This window comes from Ictidomys tridecemlineatus, chromosome 14 (genome assembly GCF_052094955.1).
Source record: "Ictidomys tridecemlineatus isolate mIctTri1 chromosome 14, mIctTri1.hap1, whole genome shotgun sequence".
Taxonomy (NCBI): Eukaryota; Metazoa; Chordata; class Mammalia; order Rodentia; family Sciuridae; genus Ictidomys; species Ictidomys tridecemlineatus.
The window spans coordinates 35,066,456-35,085,634 of record NC_135490.1 but is presented as its reverse complement, the minus strand read 5'-3'; positions in this window follow the sequence as shown (position 1 = coordinate 35,085,634).

Sequence of the window (19,179 nt, the reverse complement as noted above, 5' to 3'; positions counted from 1 at the left end):
CACTTGTAGCGGATGACCTATCTCATACAGGGGCCAGGTATGTTTCTATACAAGCTACTTAGAAAGGAGGGCAAAGAACATTCCAGGTGGAAGCAACTATGTGTGTGAAGGGCACTAAGTGAGGAAGAGCTGCAGGAAAAGTGGTGCAGCCCGGGGTGGCTAGAGAAGGGACATACATTTATCAGACTCTGTGTCCTAGAATACACTCACCTGAGTTACAAGCAACTTAAATGTGGCCCCAACTTAGAGTTCTTCAAAGCTTATTCACTTGTTTTTGGGCTACAGTTAGGTTCTAAAGAGAAACATTGTATTAGTACCTCATTTTATTAAAGATGGATGGAAGGGTAATAAATATCTCCATAGTAGGCTGGATTAAGAATATGTCAGACCAAAGAACAACTAAATTGCTATCATTTTCTTTATATTATTATTTGATCTATTCTTAAGGACTCCAAGATATGCAGTTTATTTCAGATCTGTGACATTGGTCAGGATAATTCTGGTTTCAAGAGACTGAAATCCGAGTAAAATTTGCAATAATGAACCATCCAAATGAAAAAGGGAAAATGTTCTCTCACATTATTTACAAAGCCCAGGGGGAGATGCTACTTTAGGCAAAGGCCAGTCGAATGCTGTTGGGAGGAAACTTTCTGTCTCAGCTCTGGTGTTCAAGATGTGAGCTTCATTTCCAATGTGGTGATAAGATGTCACTCCCTTCCCCAGCCTTACATTCCAGGAGCTCAACAACCCTACAAGGAGAAATAGCTCCTTTCCTCAAGCACTTAACAATGTCCTAGAAAGTTGGGTCTTTTGACCAATTACAGCAGCAAGAAGTACAGGGCCAGTCAGGATTAATTAGATGGAGGCTGGGGTTGTTGGCATTGGCAATCCCAAAGTTACATGGTCTGAGGGTAAAGAGGGATGGTATGGCTCATATACCATGACTGGTCAAAGGAAAATCAGGGTGCTGTTATCAAAGGAAGGTGATTGGATAGAGGGCAACAAGAACAACACACAGTATCATCCCAACCCAATCTTTTTTTTTTCAGTCATTGGGAAGTCAGTCTTTTGGGATGATGGATTTAGTCTTACTTCACCCACAATTACTTATATTAACTTTCTCCTGTGAACTTAATGAAAAATCTAAAACATCTCCATAAATCATTGTACATGATATTGTTTTATACAGAGTTATACATGAGGCAGATTTAATAGGTCAAAGCCAATATTATAGCACTATAAATAATGAAGCTAAAAAGCCAATGTGTTTAATTGGATATATGAGTGCATAAACTGACCTAGAGAATAAAGGAAAAAGGATTTAGGATGTTCATGGTCATGGAGAAAAGTAATTGATAAATAAATCCTAAAATTTTGCGTATCAATACAAGTAAAACAGCACTGTAAATTTTAAACGTAAGTTGTTACAGGGAATTTTAGGCATTAAATATGACTTCAGAGCCTGATCTGGTTGATGATATTATGCTAAATAGGATTCAGCTGTGAAGTTCCTATGTAGTTTGTTTACTCTGATAGGATGGAATGTGGATGACCAAGATTCTAGAACCTGGAAACTCCCCCAATATTGCCATAACTGAGAAAAAATTCAGAGAACGAAGTCCTGTGTTTATGAAAGATCACTTTGTCTGAATCCTCGTTTTTCAGACTCTAAACAATTAAGCTGTCAGCTCAGAGACCATGATTCTGAAAATCCGAAAATCAGAAATAGTCATTGTCCCATTCTTACCAAATAAGGGTGTGCTACTCTGCTTAGTATAATACAGTACGCATTCATTCTACCTATCCACATTTGCCAGATGTGGGAGGATTATGATCTGAACACAGAATGGAGCTAACTCAAAGTACTGGAAGTTTCAAGGAGAAGCAAAAGTGTCTGTGAATAGAATATTTTTTTTTCTAAATCATTTGCAAAGCTCTGGAACATTTCAGACTCATGCTAAAATTCAGCAGTTTTAAAATGAATCAATCTGTGAACGTGCAGTAGAAAGTGGCAGCCCTAAAACGTACATTTATATTTCATAAAAGTTCTAACTGCAAAATTTGTGGCTGTTAAAAATATTATAGGACCCAAATTATTGCCATTCAACTTAGAAAGTTCTACCTTGTTAAGAAAAATAGGTATTCCAGCATGTGCAGCAAATACCAAGACTAGGAAAAAGAATATAGTATTATTGGATACTGACCAAGTGCCAAACACTTCTCATTTCATTTTATTACCAGCCCATTACAAGAAGGAGGAAGCTCAGGCTCATTTAGGAGTAAATATTTCTATGATATTAGGAAATCTGCCTAAGATCATAAAGTATTTACAGGCCTGAGATAGGAACCAAGGTCTAGCTGGATTGTTACTCGGGGTCCTTTTTGCCACACCATGTCACATCAGGAGATTGAAGCATCACATTTTGTTGTTGTTGTTGTTGTTGTTTGTTGCAAGGAAGATACTCAGTTTCTGCCTGCTGATGTACATTATTATAAATATTTTCCACATAGATTAAGGTACTTTTTCCATAGATCTATACACGCATTGAACTCATTTCTTATCTTTTTGTTTGAGTTATGTGTGTATGTCTTTCACAGCATTGAAGTAGTCAAATAAATTGATCAGGCAATTCTGATATGATCTCCTATAGGGAGATGGCACACAGTAGGTCCTATTACAGGTAGGACACTATTATTCTAGGATATTCCAGGACATAATTTCCTCTCACCTTTTAATTAAGTCAATATTCTAATGCTGTCTTTGGAGTTTATTTTACCGGTAGGTATTGTGGAAAATTTATAGCAAACATATATAAGTAGAATATAATGCAAGTTTGCACACGTTGTGTAGTTCTGTACCACGTGTAAATGACCACTTTCTAGGAAATTTAATTTTCCTAAGAGTTCATTTGGTTTATAGTCCACCAAATCTAATACTTTTGCATTTGGTAAATCAATCCTATAAAGGGTAGCCAAATTAAACCCTGAGACAATCAATTTTTATTTTGTTCACCCTAACAACCTCCCAGACTAGAGCCATCTCCATATTTTCCTTTTCCCTCAAGACATTTCCATTTTGCAAAATTCAGTTTCTGGCTTCAGCCCATGGTTCAGAGGAATGAGGTCATTCAACTGTCATTTGCCAGATCTCCCTACTAAAGGACAATAACCAAGGACTGAATGGAAAATCTTGCACAAAGCCAGATTAGAATCTGCACTAATGAGACAGCAGTGTTAGTTACAAAGATGCTATCTCTCAAAGGCAGCACAGTGGCTATAAATGCACAGTCACCTCACCTTCTCTTTCAAGCTCTTTTGGGCAGACCCAGAGATTTCAAGTCTAGATTTGACCTTGTTTCCAAAAGCTTTGTTTTCTTTACCATGTAAAGGAGCCAGTGCAGGTTCTCATCATTAAGACAAACCATTAGGAAAAAAGGTGCAGTCTCTACATATAACTAGGTTCAATAAACACCTTGCTTTATATTACTCATACATATTATAATGGTGGTCTGGTGGAGAGTTATTTTAGGAGACAGAAACAAACTTGAACTTGGAGATGTGAAGTTTAGTTCACATTCACTTGCTATGTTATTCGGTTAGTTCTCTGGGCTTCATTTCCTTATTGTCAAAACAATGAAAGAGAAATCATAATAGTATCTACTAAACGCTTAGACAGTGGAAGTACTCCATAAACCCATAAAGGTTAAGGACTTGTAGTGCACATTAGTATTATGTTTAACCCTAGACTAGAAAAAACAAAATCTCAACCTCCTCATGGACAAAAATGGCAAGAGCAACACAAATGGTAACATGAACATCATGATAAACACATTGATCTTCCTGTGGTGAGTACAACAGAAAGGAGTACCAAGGAAGCACTTTTCTGTACACATCTGAACAGGCACAAACTCCCATGAAATTATGCTTTTCATGGAAACTTTGACCATATTAATCTTGGCTGAGTTTGGGCAATATTTTTGGAACTCTGAAAGGTCTCTTTCATTTTTTAATTCCCATGAAAGGCTTTATTTTTGTATTAAAGAAATCCACTAAGAAAAAAAAAACACCATACCTCTGATAATGTTTCATGCAAATGGAAGAGTAAAGTCAGAAGAGCATGCTCAGATGTTACCTTTACCTTTACCATTACTATGATCCAGGGATAAAAATGAACTTTTCAACCTTCATTCATTACACGTTCTTTTCATACTTAGTAACTCCATAAGTTCTTCTTTGTACGATACATTAATAAATCAACATTTACCCCTTTAAGCAGTTTTATGCAAAGAGATTTATTTCACATTGAGTCAGATTCCCCCTCGGCTGTCTCCTACTTCTCAGACTCCTAACTTTGTAAAGTACAATGATTCTTTCAAGCTACTGCAGTAGTGACCTAGTCTGAATGCTATCCCAGTTCTCTGGAAAAGTTCATTGACTTTGAGGCTAGATAATGTGCCCCCCAAAAAGATGAACAATGTTTTTTTTTGGGGGGGGGGAAGAAGCATCTTGAAGTATGTGATTGCTTTGTGTCCCCCAGGAGACAGGGGTGGCTTCTTTTATTCTTGATAATAGAACTAAGGTTTGGAATGTTGAAGGATTAGGAAGTAGTAAGACTCAGCACTGTTTGAGTATGGTGAAATCATAAGTCGTCCCTCTCCTTTGAAAAGTGCCTCTAAGTGGTTTTGCCAAACCAAGTCTAACAGTAGGAGATTGCCAAGGCTCCAATTAGCAAATCCCTAAGCCCCAAAGTTAATTATATGAGTAATGAAAAGTGCTGGAAAAACTCATTCCCAGGAAAGAGAAGTCAATCAGCCATTAGCCTCACTGGGTGCATAGAGGAATTGGGGGCCACCACAAGACAAAGTGTTCCTAGCCAAGCCCTGCAAGGGAATAAATGACTATGATTGTTAAGCAAGTTTCAGTATTGTTTTTTTAAAAAGGAAACAAATCATAGAGGACACTTGGATATTTATTGTTCTTAAACTAATCTTTCAACTCCTATATATGCCCAATAAAGGAAAAATGCAAAAGAAAAATTAAAATAAAATGTAAGGTATTAGGGAAAAAGAAAGAATAAAGAAAAAATTACTTCCCTTTGGTAAACAAAAATCAGAAAACTCTCACTAATGAAATGATAAAAATTGTGCCAGTTAAGAATAATGTCAATGCTCACCAAGAGAAGGAGTTTAATTTATAGCAATAAATTTCAATATTTGAAATATTACTAAACTAAACAGGAGTGTGAAAAATAATAAGAAAGACCACAAATGTCAATGCTTGGTTAAAGTTTATCCCTCAAGGCTACTGTTTTTAGTCAGCTTTTTCGCTTCTGTGACTAAAGGACCCGACCAGCATAATTATAGAGGAGTAAGAGTTTATTTGAGGGCTCATGGTTTCAGAGAGCTTAGTCCATAGAAGGCCGGCTCCATTTCTCAGAGCTTGAGGTGAGGCTGAACATCATGGCGGGAGAGGGGGGCAGATGAAAGCAGCTCATATCATGGTGATCAGGAGCAAAGGTACAAATGTATACCCAAGGCCACGCCCAAATTCCACCTCCTCAGTCACACCCCACCACTTCAGTTATCATTCAGTTGATTCCTGTAAGGGTATTAATTCATTGATTGGATTAAGACTCACAACCCAATTATTTCTCCTCTGAACCTTCTTGGATTGTCTCACATGTGAGCTTTTAGAGGACATCACATCTAAATCATAACAGCTACTAAACCAGGGTATTTTACAAACATAAACTGAAGTTAATAAACATGTAGATGTCGTCTTAAAGAACTGAAAGCCTAAGAACACTGGGGGTATTTTGTTTTTAAATTGCAAATAAGGAAATCATTCTTCATATGGAAGATTGCTGTTTTGATGGTGGCCTCTATATATCCACAAATTTCTCTTCCTTTATTCCGTAGTCCTACAGTTTCTGGGAACCCCACAGTTGCCCAAATATACATCACATTTCCAAGTCCCCCTTGCAGGATAGGCATGATAGTCCTCATCAAAGGACATGAGGAAGAAGTGATGTTTTGACCTTAGACATTTAGCAAGTATGTTCCATACCTCTCTCTCTCTCTCTCTCTCTCTCTCTCTCTCTCTCTCTCTCTCTCTCTCTCAGGCTAAATCATCGTGGTACTATTGAACCCGAAGGAAAACACCCTAGGAAATGGAAGCAAAAGAAGTTGGCAAGAACCTGTTCCTGTAATGCCCATGAAGAGAGAGGACACACTGCTAGTACAGGCCACTCACCTTAGTACTGTTCCATGAAAGTGAAATAAATTTTGCGTTCTTTAAATAGCATAACATGATCCTACTTTTCTTAAGACAGTCCTGTCTTCTACCTGTTCTCTTGGCATAATTATAAATGGCATTCTCTTACATTGTCAAAAAATATTACATAGAGACTGTATTTCAAATCAATGTATTAAAGTACATCTTTATGTCAGCAACTTAGTTCCTCTACAACCTATATAGAAACTGGAACTTGGTGGCTGAACTTCTAGGACCTGGAAGCCACCTTCTGGGAATTGAGGGCATGTGTATAACAGGTTGGAAAACTAGTCCGTCTTGTTATGTTCTGGTGAAGTATTTGGTACCCTGTCATCTGCAACAACTTGAAAGCCAGACCGTATTTACCTCCCAAACCCAGAGCCCTAGTACCAGAATCTTCCTAGTTCTTGCTGCATTCTAGTGAGATACTTTAGAAAGAAATACAGGCAAGAATTTGTCCAGTGTATAAGCAGAAATCAAAGAAAACAGAGTGGGTTAGGAATACCTCCTGCTTCTATACTCCAGATAGCACCTGTGGTCTGTGATTTCTCAGGGCCTCTCTCAAAGACATACCATTAGGGGCTGGGGTTGTGGCTCAGTGATAGAGCATTTGCCTAGCATGGGTGAGGCACTGGGTTCAATCCTTAGCATCACATAAAAATCAATAAACAGAATAAAAGTATTGTGTCTATCTGTAACTTAAAAAAAAAAAACTATCATTAAACCAAAGCAGAAAAGATCAGATTTGGTGTCAACTCTACACATAACCTCATGTTTCTTATGTCCGCAGAAGAAGTGCCCTTAAAATAAAGAAAAGTCTGGCTGGATGGCATGTTCCTATCATCCTAGCAACTCAGGAGGCTGAGGCAGGAGGCATCACAAGTTTGAGGCCAGCCTCAGCAATTTATTGAGACTCTTAGCAACTAAGTGAAACCCTGTCTCAAAATAAAAAATAAAAAGGACTGGGGATGTTGCTCAGTGTTAGGGGCCCCTGGTTTCAATCCCCAGTACCACAAATAAATAAATAAGAGGATAGATCCTTAAAGCCAGGAAATAAGGTGGGCCTAACAAGAATATGTGTAAAAAGGGTAAAAGAGTTCTGAATGTGGGGACTACGTGGAAGAAAATGAATCTACTAAGAAGCCTACTAAAATTTTGAAATGACAGACCTGGCTCCTGATGCCTGTGACTGTTTGAACCCCAGCAAGCATATAGTCCCTACCCACTTCAGATATTAGCATGGAAACAATGCTAATCTTACCTCCCCAGGAAGCAAATCTCTGGGTCAAGGGAGATGGTGATCAAGAGAGTTGCTCAAGGTGAAGCAGAGCTGGTTGTGCTGTGGGGGACTAACCAAGGACATTCTCAGGAGTCAGCAGGGAATCTCCACTGCTCCTGCCTGGCTAAGGACCATCACTGGGGTTTCTCCATGCATATTCCTCCCTTTCTCCAGTTGAAGTATGTATTGCAGGTCTGATGTTCATGCTTCATCATTGCATGTGCGTATTTGTGTTTGTGTGTGTGCATGCGTGCATGCACGTGTGTAGTGTGTGTTAGCAGGGAAAGACATAGATAACTGGACTTTCAGTTTATAGACCAGTAGACAGTGAGCAATTACCTCTGGCCAGATCAAAAAAGACCATCCATGTGGGGATTCATCTTGACATGACCACAGCCTTCTTGGTCATAACTGCTATTTTTCCCTGTCAGGTGATCCAAGCTCACATCCCAAACCCTGTAGGACAAAGAAAGTCATTAATATACCCAGCCAATGTTTGGCCAACCTGTATATTAATTGATGTTGGACATGTCAATCGTTTTTGATAAAGGCCAGGTGTATTTAAGGTACCCTCAGTCCACCTTTGTCTAGCTTAACATATAAATCCTTTCCTCCTGTCCTGGGGTCCAGGAATCTCCTGTCTTGTTGCCACCCAAGACATGCTTCTATCCAGACGTCCCTAATAAGTTGTACTTTGTAAAATCTTGGATCTCTCTGTCACTTTTGTTGTTTTCTTGACATTTTGTGTGTTTAGCAGCCGGTTCTCATACACTGGTACCATTTTTATCAGAAATAATCCATTTTCCAAGGAAACTAGAACTTGAGATGGATGGGTGCACTGTAGATGGGAATTTGGGGACTTCATTTGGAGAATGGTTGGGATGTGTCCTGTGCATGGAAAAAGGTGCATATACAAATATTTTGGTGAAAGTTGGAGGGAGGAGTATGAGGTAGACAGAGGGAAGTATATACCAAATTTGTTCCATATTTTTTTCTTAAAAATTGTGTTGTGGGCCTGGGGTTGTGGCTCACGGTAGAGCGCTTGCCTAGCATGTGGAAGGCACTGGATTTGATTCTCACTACCACATATAAATAAATAAGTGTCCATTGACAACTAAAAAAATTTTAAAATATATTGTGTCGCGTCTTGGTGTATGGCTGACCTTGTAGGGACCATATTTCAGAGCTTTTCTTGTTTCTTCAGATGATGGCTGCCTTTACTAAGTTCCACTCACTGGCATTTCAGTGGAAGTAATATTTGTGGTATTAGATCAAGGCCATTGAATATGGAGCACATGTTCCTTGACCCTATCCCTTCCCCCAAGCTGGAGTGCACAGGGATCTGGGACTCAGTTCCACCCATGCAGAAGGTCCCCAAATAAGGTGGAAGCAACTCTGCTAGTCTGCACTGCTCCACTGCCCAAGAATGGTTCTATGAGATGGAAATAAACTTAAAATTTTTATATCCCTGATTCAGAGAATTTCTACGTGACCATTGCTAAGTCTTGACTCTAACTGATGGCAGCTATTCATAAACTCAGTTCATCTGCCTGTCAGGCCAAACGAGGTGTAGTGAGTACTTCCCGAGTGCCAGACACCATGTGGGATTCCTAGGCCCCCTGTCTTGGTCACCACTTACTGACACTTTTCTGCTCAGTATGGTGCAGTGTCCATGGCCTCTCAACAGCTTGCAGTATCCCAGTCCTATAGTGCCCTGCAGAATCACACAGAATGTATGTGGCAGACTGGAAACAAAATGAGGACTATTTATCTTTCCTTTTACAGATGCTTAATTTTGTACATGATTTGTAAGCCTACTAAAATCTCGGAATGCAACTTTGTGTGTTTAAAAAACATACCAGACATGTTTTTTTGCCTTTTTAGATATTAAAATCATTTTTTTCAATGCTCCTTTGAGTAATATCTGAGTCAGTGCCAGGGATTTTAGGTAGCTACAAATTAGGCATCTCTAGGCAGGGGGCCAGGACCATAAGAATAGGAACTAAAAAGATCAAAAGAGATATCAGAATCATAAGAAGAATGGTGTTTTATTCAGCTTTTTCACTGCTATGTCTAAAAGATCTGACCAGAACAATTTTAGGAGAGGAAAAATTTATTTGGGGGCTCCCAGATTCAGAGTTCTTAGCTCCATACCTTGAGGTTCCAGGTGAGGTTGAACATCATGAAGGAGAGTGTGCTGGAGGGAAGCAGCTCACATGATGATCAGGATCCAGAGAGAGACTCAACAAATACACATATATATCCCGAAGCTACTCTCCCAATGCCCACCTCCTCCAGCCACACCCCACCTGCCTTCAGTTGCCACTTAATCCCATCAGGTGATCAATCCACTGATTTGGGTCAAGGCTCTCAAATCCGATCATTTCTTCTCTGAACCTTCTTGCATCGTCTCACACGTGAGCTTTTGGAGGACACCTCATATCCAAACCATAACAGGTGGTAACACACAAATCATAGAGCAGATATATTTGTTTATATGAGGACATACAGTCATCAGATCCATATTCAGTAACAGTGACTTAAGGTACCAATGGAGGCACTACTGTGACCCAACCACAGGTTTCCAACATACTTCCTGCCAACTATTTGTGTTGTCTTGGAGTCCAGAGAGTTGTGAGGCTGCTGTGGGAGAGAGAAGTTTGAACCAGCTGAGAAAGAAGTGAGGTGGTACTAGATCATGATGGTAATTTTATGTCCACTGGACTGGGCTGAGTAATGCCTACATAGTAGGAAAAACTTATTTCTAAGTGTTTCTGTGAGGCTGTTTCTGGGGGGAAAAAATCAGCATTTGAATTAGTCGGCTAATGATCTGCCTTCACCAATGTGAGTGGGCATCATCCAACCCTTTGAGGGCTTGAATAGAACAACAAACAAATAAATGGATCAAAGATGAATTCTCTCTTCTTTTGAAATGGACATCTATCTTCTCTCCCCAGACATCAGAGTTCCTGGTTCTGACTCCAGGGCTTCCACAACCAGCCGCCATGGCTCTCAGTCCTTTGGCCTTGCACTGGGAGCTACCTGACCAGCAGCCCTGGCTCTGAAGCCTTCAAGCTCAAACTAAATCACATCTCTGGATTTCCTGGTTCTTCAGTCTGCAAATAATAGACTTTTAGGATTCCTATAAGCACCCAAGCCAATTCTCATAATAGATCTCTCTATCCCCATCTATCCATCTAGTGGATAGATGGGGATAGAGAGATCTATTATGATCAGTTGCTGAGGCTGGCTTTGAACTCACATCCACCTGCCTCAGCTTCCTGAGCTACTGGGATTACAGGCATGCACCATCCATTTTTTTTTTTTTTTAAACTATTGCTGTCCAGGTTAACATCCAGATCTCAGTACCATAGTGGTGTAAACAAAGCAGAATGGCTGTTGGTCACTATGCGGACACATGAGTTTGTCTGCACGCCAGCCCTGTCATGTAACCTGAGACAATTCTGTAACCACACCACGGAGCTTCAGTTTCCTCATTGTAAAACAGATACGTAATATGTACTTTAAAAGTCAAAGTCCATTGTCAAGCAAAATAAACTCAATTCTAGTCCATTTTTTCTCCCAACTCACATATTTGATACCATATCGCCTTGGCAAATTCTCACATTTGTTTTATTCCTATTGTAAAGACCAATGTCCACAGTGAAAGGAACCAACTTTAAAGGAATCAACTACTTTTGCAGACCTAAAGCTACAGACCCCGGGCTACCACAGAGAAAACTTTATTAAATATAAGAAACTTTTATTAAATATAAATAAAATGTTAACATTTTCCTTACTCCCAGTTTTTCTTTCAGGTGCAATGGCAATTACATAATTAGAATTGGTTTATTTTTTTGTTATTTTCTTTAATTAAAAGATCCATTTATCAAATAGTTATTAATCAGCTATCATATGCCAGGCACTAAGCCAGTCCTGGGATAGAATGGTGAACAAACCAGATGTAGCTATAATCTAGTAGTGAAGGCAGATGTTACCGAGCTATACAGCAAGAAATGTGATTTTATTTGTGGTTTTAATGGAAAAGAATGGATATAAAAAAAATAACTAATCTTGCATAATAAAGATATTGAGGAAACTTCTCCTAAATTAAATCTTTTAAAATGTTAACTGTTCTCAGAAAGAGATTACAGAGGTGATGTCATTAGCTTTTGTTGAAGGACAGGTTTAAAGGACTCTTTCAGAAAAAAAAAAAAAAAAAGAAAGCTCATTTAAAAATGAACAGTGTGACTTGTTGCAATGGCTTCATTTAGATGGAATTCATTCAGTTCAACTCAGCTCAATTTAACTTAATTTGGCTTACCAAACCTTCTTTGACTATTGTCTTAGTATGGGAAGAAATGGTTCTTTCTCTAGGTGCCCTGAAACACTCCTCTCCTTCCCAAGACCTTAATAAGCTAGAGACTTGACTTCATTCTACCACCTAATGAGTGCTTTGAGAATGACATAAGTGGCAAAGCAACATGCCTTAATATACCAGCAGGGATGGATTGTAAAGTTTTGTGGTTTTATAAAAACTGAATCGGGGGAATTGACTGACTTGTCTAGTTGAAAGCAATTAATTAAGAATTATACCCTAGTCTTTTCTAGAATAGAAAACAGAAATTGCTATCTCCATGCAGATTCTTCCTCTTTAAATTTGAGTTTCTACAAATTTCACGTCTTTCATCTAAAAAAAAAAATATATATATATGCCAAGGCCAATGTCTCGGCTTGGCACCAGAATCACGAGGCACTCACAGCTTTGTAGGTTCAAACAGCAATTCTTTATTCCCGCTCTCACACTGCCTCCACACAGGTCCAGGGGCAAACACGTTCTGCCGTCTACCCGCACAATCCATCTACTCCACGAGGCTATCTCCAAATCCCATTTTAATCTCACGAGAACTCAACGGGAACAAGCAGCAGGAACACCCTAATCCCAGCAATAATCTTCAACCGCCAACTTCCCTAAAACCCATTATCTTAAACTGGCAACGCCTTAAACTCAAGGAGCCGGTTACTTCCTCAAACCTGATCAGCTCTAAACCCAGATCCGCCTTGGTCCTTGAGCAAGGTCACCTTATTAAAGCATGCATGCAATGTTCCATCAAATGTCCTCTAAGCAGCATGGGGTACGCTTGGCAAGGAAATTTCGATGCGTCATTCCTACTTGGTAATGGCCCTCAGCATATATATATGTGTGTTAGGGCCAGAGGTGCAAGCCTGTAATCCCAGCAACTTAGGAGACTGAGGCAGGAGGATCCCAAGTTTAAGGCCAGCCTGAGCAAGACCTTAAGCAACTTAGCAAGACCATGTCTTAAAATAAATAAATAAATGTATGTCTAAGAATGTGGCTTAGCAGTAAAGTGCCCTGGGTTCAATCACCAGTACTAAAACAAACAAAATCCCACAAATGTGTATGGTTCTGTCCAATTGCTTTTGGCCTAGCTTTATCTTAAAAGTTTGTTTTGGGGGTCCAAATGACATGCTCACGATGATCTGTTAAGAAATGCCTTAGAAAATTAGATATGAATTTTCAAAGAACATTGTACTAAAATTAGTCAGTGTTAATATCAAAATTTCCATCTGGATGGAAGTAGCTTCTGTTGGTAAATTTGATGTAATTGAAGCAAAAGACACAAGGACTTTGGTCACTTTATTAACAACGGTTCTTGAAGCTGGCGAGAACTGGTAAATCAGAGGTGTGAGCTCCATGCTGTTCAATTCAAACCAACCTCTAAAACAGATTTATTGTCATTTTTGCAGGATTGAGAACCAGATGACTTACATAAAATGTTCCAGATAAAATCTTATGATGATTTGGTTGTTAATTCTTTATTTTTGTTTGTTTATTTTTTGATACTGGAAATTGAACCCAGAGATGCTTTACTACTGTGCGATATCTTCAGCCCTTTTTATTTATTTATTTTGAGACAGGGCCTCCTTAAATTGCTGATGCTGGCCTTAAACTTGTTATCCTCCTGCCTCAGCCTCCTGAGTCTGTGGGATTAGAGGTGTGTGGTACCAAGCCCAGCTAGTTTTTTATTGTTGTTTGTTTTTGGTTTTGTTCTTTTTAGTTATTAGTTTTGGTTTTGATCATCTTCTGATTAGTGTAAGATTTCAAATGCTGCCAATTGGATCTGCCTGTTTTGCTTAGAACTGAATGTATCTATTTTTCATGTTTCTATCATGTCAATTCAAATGTATCAAGCATCACACAATTTGCAACACAATGGGAAAAAAGAGACATCCAGAAAATTTACTTAGTATTTGCCAATTCTTGAGATTACTGTGCTATTAGTTACAAAAATATTTGTAGGCTTTGACGGAGACCAGAACCCAACACTGTGCGCTGTCTCCCAGATATCAGAACACTGGGCCTAGAACAGAGAGGAACACTGTGCCCACGCAGAGCCACGCACTGCATTGCCCTATCCACCTCCATCTTGGGACACTGCGGCCACCACCATAGCCCTCCCCACGTGGTAATCTCTACTGTGGGACAATGGATAGGGCCAGGATGCAGCTGCCTATTGCAACATTGTACCCCACAATGTGCCATCACCGAACAGGGTGCCCACCACCATCACTCAGCTCATCCTTCCAGCCCCATCTCTGAAAGCAGTTGCCTCCATCTTGGGACCACCATCTTGGGTTACCTCCACTTCTGCCTCCGCCATTTTTACTTGGGGCAGCTTCCATCTTGGGACACCAATTGGGCTCTGGAAGCCCAGCATCAAGGTACTTACAAGCTTGAAGCTACTGCCGCCACCAACTAGGGATGGGGCCACTTCCATCTAGGGACTATAACCAGGATCTGGAAGACTGTCACCAAGTTCCCTGTGGGCCTGGTTGTACCAGAGGTATCCCTACTAGGTGTGCTAACAGACACCATCCTGTTGCAGATAGCCTTACATAGGGTCAGCTCTCTCTCTTTTTTCTCCTACAAATAGCCAACTTCTTTTGATTCCCCTTTCACTCATCCTACAATCTAATACCCCTATATTCTCACATCCTACCTCATAAGCATCACATCCTGCCCTACCCACCCCTGTCCATCATTAGAAACTGTAAACCCTTATGAAAACCTACTGACTATATGGTAGAAAATAACCAAACTCATCATTTCTGTTTATAGTGACAAAACTATAAATGTCTAAATAGAAGCTCATAGATTTATGGCTGCATATTGGTTGTATTAGGTGCTGTAGATATTGATCTCCCTCTTAAAGGTGAGGTATTGGTAACCTGAAGGGACACTACAAGGTTGTAGGTAGAAACTGAAATACCTCAGATCTGCACTGCAAGAGATGAAGATACATAGATAACACGAAAAAACAAGGGAGGAAAGTGCCCCAAACAAACCAAGATACTACGACAATAAAATCCATTGACAGTGCGAAATGTCAGAGAAGGAGTTCAGAATGTACATAATTAAAATGATCTGCAAATTAAAGAATGACCTAAATGAGCAAATACAGGCAACCAATGATCACACCAAAAAAGAGATAAGAGAGAAAATACAAGAAGCAAAAGATTACTTCAAGAAAGAGAGATTTTGAAACAAATAAACAAACAAAAAAATAAAACCCAAAACAAAAACAGAAATCCTTAAAATGAAAAAAACAATAAACCAAATAAAAAACTCAATAGAAAGCATCACCAACACTAGATCACTTGGAAGACAGAACCTTAGGCAATGAAGACAAAATATACACTCTTGAAAATAAAGTTGACCACACAGCAAAGATGGTAAGAAACCATGACCAGAACATCCAAGAATTATGGGTCAACTTCAAAATACCAAATCTAAGAGTTCTTGGGATAGAGAAAGGCATAGAGATTCAAACCAAAGGAATGCACAATCTCTTCAATGAGATAATGTCAGAAAATTTCCCAAACATGAAGAATGAATTGGAAAATCAAATACAAGAGGCTTAAAGGACACCAAATGTACCAAATTACACCAGATCTATACCAAGGCACGTTATAATGAAAATGCTTAGCATACAGAATAAGGATAGAATCTTCAAGGCTGCAAAAGAGAGGAATCAGATTACACATAGGGAACAACCATCTCATAACTCAGTGGATTTTTCAACCCAGACCCTCAAAGCCAGGAGATCCTGGAACAACATATACCAAGCTCTGAAAGGAAATGGATGCCAACCAAGAACCTTATATCCACCCAAAATATTTGTGACACAAGTTATATGGGATAGACAAGAAATGTAGTTGGAGTGACCTTAAAAATATTTTACAGAGCAGGAATCTCCAGAAAATATTAAGCAAAAGCATGCCTTTTCAAATCTAGTGAATCATCTAGGAGACCTTGGCTACTCTAAAAGTACTGGCTTCTAACATATGCCTGAGAGCACTATCAGTCCTGGACCATGATGCTAATTTCTTTGGAATTTTATGGGCCTTGGGGAACCCCAAACTCCTATAAAGACATGTTTAGAATTACATTAAATTTTTTTTCAAACTCAGAACTGATACAGGAAGATGTGTCCTTCCCTTTAACAACAATGATTATTTTCTAAACTTTTTTTTTTAAATCAAGGTAATAACATTTTAAGGACCTTAGATTTTTAAAGAAATCTTGTTCCCAGGTCCCTACATATGCTGACCTAAAGCCTTGCCTCTTATGCCTCACACCTAGAATTTTTTGTTGTCAGCTTTCGATTCCAGGGTTTCCCTGTGTTTGCTCTTGTTTTATCTCATAGAAGGAGGTCCTTCAGTTAAATATTCAACCAAGCATTCAATATTTTTTCATTTCCCCCTCAGTATTTTAAGGCTTTTTTTTTTAAAGGCACTTTCCAGAATAACTCATCTGTAGGAAGTAGAATTTCAGTGTATTTTTATTGTTATTACCAGAAGTCACAATAATTTCTATTTTCTTGTTTCTTCCCCCTTCAAAAATTAACCAACTTTATCCTTCTAGTCCCTCAAGGAGTTTGACTTTAGGACCAGCTGTCATTGGTGGGTGGGGGCATTCATGTCCTATTTAAATGTATTTTGAGGTTCATAATTTCAACTCTACAGTTCCTTAGTTTCTTTCTTCATTTTTTTTTCCAGAATAAATAATTTTCATGTCACTTAAAAAAGAGTAAATGATTGAGAATTAAAGATTGTCTTTTTCTAAACTTCCAGAAGAATATTGATTTGAAGACAAAAAAGTGGTAGAGGTCAAGGTTCAGAGATACCATTAATGAATGTGTTTATCCTACCACTGTTTGTTGAATTTCTACAAGGTGACAAGCCACTTATTAGTGACTCGAAACAAAAAATGATGAATAGGACAGACCTAGGCTCATCTCTTTCCTTATAGAAGTTTAATTGATGTTTTAGCTGTATTTAGAATTTTAAGTCCACAATTTCCGCCCTGATCAGTTTGAAGATATTATTTTATTGCCTTTTTACATTTCTCTTTGCTAATGAGAAGTGTGCTGTTACCTAGTTGTTTTCTCTCAGTAGGTAAACTGTCCTTTCTCTCTATTTAATTTTAAAGTTTCTAATTATCTGTAATTGTCTATCCCACTCAGAACTCAGTGTGCATGTTCTGTCTGAACGATCCTGTCTTTATTTCTGGAACATCTTTACCTGCCCACAATTTTCATTTTTCCTGGCACAGGAATCCACATCAGCGCAATTCATCGTTTGCTAGAATAACATGGTCTCCTTCATACTCAGTTGACCCCCATTCTCATAAGTCTAATTTTTCTGGAACCCCCTTTAGATATAAATTGGATATTCTCCTTTATCCGTATTGTGTTTTAACTTTTCCTCCATACATTTTCCTTCTCTTCCCGGCTTCATTTGCATGACCTCCCAAGGCCTCTTTGTAGCAAGGCTCCTGAAGCCCCTTCCCTGTGGCAGGCAGTCACCCTGCACCCTTTGAGTGCCGGCTCCTGGCAGCTCCCAAGTGCATCCTTCTATGATGAATTCTTCTTAAACAACTGGGAGACACTTCACCTGGAAATGCTCAGCTGGCTACGCCTCTCCCTTTACAGGTGACCACACTATAAATCCACTGGCTTATGCAGGGATAAAAGCCATCTGCTTGCTTGCCTCCAGGTGGGACAATTTTGTGATGCCATTCAGGGAGTCAAAGACCTGAAGGGTGGAGCCGGGCTCTACTCATCTAGAAGGGCCACATCTTTGGCCCTTCTTCCAGGCACCCGCTGCCCTCTCACTTTCCCACAGATCTCCAGGTTCAGCACTTCCCCTCAGCTCACCTGCTCTGCCCTGCCCCACCCTGAGACCTCCTCTTACCTCCCCCAACCTCTCTTCAGGTATGTCTAATCAGCGGCTTAACCTGATTTTTATTTCAGTGACATGTATATCTCCTTTTTATGAAAGTTCTGTTGGTTCTTTTTTCAAAACTGTGTGTTTTTTTTTAATATAGTAATGTACTTTTAACACTTTTATTCTTTTAGGCCTTTAACAATTTTAAACATCTATATTTTACAACTTCAGATAAGAATCTTAATATTCTCAGTTCTTGGTGCTAACTATCCAGTTTGTTGTTACTTCTGACTCTTCCTGATAAATTTCTTCTCTCATATTGTCTGTAATTTTTTTGTAGTGAGCTCATTTTTTTCTGATGTTGATTTTTACATTTTATATATATATATATATATATATATTTTCAGAATGTTATTCAGGTTACTTTCACTGAGATCCTCCCAAACTTTCAGTGGTCTTCGGCCAGGTTTTTATGTTAATTTCTCCTGTTTCCTCAAATATAGGTGTGATTTATATTTACACACCTTACCTGACCTAATGTAGGTTTGTCCTGGGTGACTTTTTATATCAACCAAAAGTCTAGTGAGAGAGTAAGCGTCCCTGTTATGGTAAGTAGTCTCCTTCTCAACAAGTAAGACAGTTCTCCCTTGTTTTTCATATGAAGAAATTTACTTTGACTTACGGCTTCTACAACTTACATATTCCCTACAGGATATTACTTCTTCTATGTGATCATGAATTGTGATAGTCTGACAAGTGAAGAATATGGACAATAGGCCCCAAAGGAACTTACATTCCCATTCCCAACAACTGGCCCTGCCCACTGCCCATCAAAAGGACCCACCAAAAGCAGCTAACTCCTCCCATGGCCTGGCTTTGCTAAGGCTGCATATAAAACCCAGACCCTAGTGGTGGGCCTGGGGCCATTTTGTCCTGAAGATGTGCCTCCTCGGTGCTGAGTAAAAACATGCTGTCCATGAAGTCCACCTCCATTTTTCTTTTTCTTTTTGTATTCCCTTCTATATGCTTTCAATAAGGATTGGCCCATCCATACAACATGTTAATGCAAATATGTGCTTTGGTAGGCCATGGATGGTACCTTGTGAAAGAGGCCTTTAAAATTTACCTTGTCTGCTCTAGGAGGGCAAAAGCATGATTCTCAGGACAAAAACTCAGCTGTATGAAATACATTGCTCTCTTTCCTTTTTATGAACTTTCTCCTGGATCTTAGCCCCTCTTCTCCAGTGTTGGTGAGGAATGGTATTTCCAATTATACTGGATTCCTTCCAAGATTGTTCCAAAATTTGCTAAGTTTTCATGGTCTCAAGGAAATGAAAATCAATGTTACGATGGTCATCTTTGGCCTGTTTAGTTTT